The 2,365-nt window shown below is 53.1% G+C and overlaps 1 protein-coding gene across 1 annotated transcript in view; it reads left to right on the forward strand.

Annotated features, from left to right (window-relative positions):
* The first annotated feature begins 2,157 nt into the window (after window positions 1-2,157).
* RAD54L2 (RAD54 like 2) overlaps window positions 2,158-2,365 on the forward strand; it is an 84,742-nt gene continuing 84,534 nt past the window's right edge. The window contains exon 1 of the mRNA XM_024746463.1: window positions 2,158-2,325. The gene's annotated coding sequence lies outside the window, so the exon portion shown is untranslated. The remainder of the gene's footprint in view (window positions 2,326-2,365) is intronic.

The raw sequence follows: 2,365 nt of genomic DNA on the forward strand, positions 1-2,365 counted from the left end.
GCAGTGATGTCACAGAAGGGCAATGGCATCTTGGGAGGCTTCCATCATCAGGGGAGCCAGCCCTGGCCCTTGTTGCTCAGCCTCAGTAACAGAGGAGGCAGGTAAGTGTGGGTGTCTCTGATAGTTGTGTATTGGGTCTTTTAGGAGAGGGGAGGGAGATAAACAATAAGACTGCTCTCTCAAGTTTCTGCCCAGCTTCACTGGTCTCTTTCTCCTCACTTTGGTCATCTTTACGGCTCTCACCTGAACCTACTTCGACACTTGAGACCAAATCTGCTTTATGTGTCACATGGGTAGTCCAAGCTAAGAAGCCAACTGGTGAAAATGTGGAGCAGGGAGGGGTCGGACCTCAGGTGATCTCAGGATTCTGAGAAAAGTGAACCAGCTTTTGAGGCATCCTTTGTCCTTTAAGATCATAGGATGAAGTTCCCTTACTTGAGGGAGCAGAGAGCCTCCAGAGCTTTTGAGCATGCTGCTTTCTATCTATGAACCTGCTGTTTCCAAATGGTTACCGAAATGTCTTTAGCCAGCTGAGCCCTTTCCTTCCAGAGGATAATGTAAATGGAAATCCATGTGTATACATGTGTGACACAGTGACAAAATTTAATTTAGGTTCAAGTGACTGATATCAGAGCTTTTCTGGAAAGTCTCTTCAGACAAGGGAGAAGGGTATCAAGGTAAAATTTCCTGAGTCTCAAAAGCCAAGGGGCTAAGTGAGAGTGGAAAATCTAAGGACATGTGAAAGCTGTGATACTTTTGGAGCACCTTCTGCAGATCTAAATTCCCATGGATAGTTTGGGAACACACACTTGTATTTGTATAATTTAATTTGTTCCAAAAAATAACTGATATCTAGAGGTGTGAAGGCCCAGAAGAAAAAGGAAGTGGGAAGGAGAAAGGATTTTTAAAAATTCATTAATTAACTTATTTTTGTCTGCATTGGGTCTCCTTTGCTTCCCGCGGGCTTTCTCTAGTTGCGGCGAGCGGGGTAGCGCTACTCTTTGTTGCGGGACGCAGGCTTCTCATTGCGGTAGCTTCTCTTGCTGCGGAGCACGGGCTCTAGGCACGTGGGCTTCAGTAGTTGTGGCACGCTGGCTCAGTAGTTGTGGCACGCTGGCTCAGTAGTTGTGGCGCACGGGCTCTAGAGAGCAGGCTCAGTAGTTGTGGCGCACAGGCTTAGTTGCTCCGAGGCATGTGGGATCTTCCCGTAACAGGGATCGAACCCGTGTCCCCTGCATTGGCAGGCGGATTCTTAACCACTGAGCCACCAGGGAAGTCTGAGAAACGATTTTTTTATCCTCTTGATTTTATGAGGAAAACAGAACCCACTTTCAGAATTTTTTCATCATCTCGTCAATGTTCACTTCTTGGGATAAGGAGGAGGAGGAGGAAGGGAACCTGGGGCTGTAGTGAAGAAAGCTGACATAGTTCACTCTTCTCGTTAACTGGAGCCCACATGGCAGTAATTCCCAACTTGAGGGAGGAGAACCTGCATCCTTAACTTCCCCCTGAGTGTCAGTGATCAGGAAAGCCCTTTCTTGTCTCCACTTTTTTTCCAGCTTCAGTTAACAGGAAACCGGACGGGAGGGGGTAAAACCTAGAGTTACATGGTGCGCATCAATTTCAGGGGTCCCTGAGAGCTGCGCCTAACCTCTGTAGGAGGCGATAGCAGTAGTAGCAATCATCATTGGCAGCATCAGCAATGACCGATCCCCAGTGTTGAGCCCCATATCTCCGCACCAGGCACTTCCATCATCTCATCCGATCCTAACAAGCCTCCAGGGTTATCCCCCGGTGAGGAATGAGGAGGAACCGAGGCTCAATTGAAGCACTGACTGGTCAACGTGCCTCTCTGGTGGCTAGCGGGGTGCAAACCCATTCTGTCGGACCCACCACTAAAACCATTCCTAGGTTTCCGGCCTGAGATTTCCGTGCCTCATTCATGCCTGAAAAAAGTTATCTGTAGCATAGACGGCTCTGTAGAGGGAGGAGGAATCGCTGTCCACCCGGCGCGGGGCAACAGCGGCCTCCGCTAGGCTCTCAGCGGAACTTTCCTGTCGGCGGCGCATGTTCCCGTCCGGGCGGCCGGGCGCGCGGGCCGAGAGGGGGACGCTTTCTGGCGCGGACCGCCAGCGGAGGCTGCGAGCGCCGCCGCAGGAGAAGACCGACACTCAGCCGGAGCCAGCCTGCGGCGCCCGGGCCTGGCCGGCTGCTTCCCTCCACTCCAGACGCCGCTGCCGCAGGCACTGCCAAGGCGGGCGCAGAGGAACGCTCGGCCACTCGGCCCTGCCCGGCCCGGCGCGGCCCGGAGCCGCGGCGCGGGAGGTGAGTGCGGGTGCCGGCCCCCGGCTCCCTGCTCGGGCCG

This window comes from Neophocaena asiaeorientalis, unplaced genomic scaffold, assembly GCF_003031525.2.
Source record: "Neophocaena asiaeorientalis asiaeorientalis breed wild unplaced genomic scaffold, Neophocaena_asiaeorientalis_V1.1 scaffold251, whole genome shotgun sequence".
Classification (NCBI taxonomy): Eukaryota; Metazoa; Chordata; class Mammalia; order Artiodactyla; family Phocoenidae; genus Neophocaena; species Neophocaena asiaeorientalis.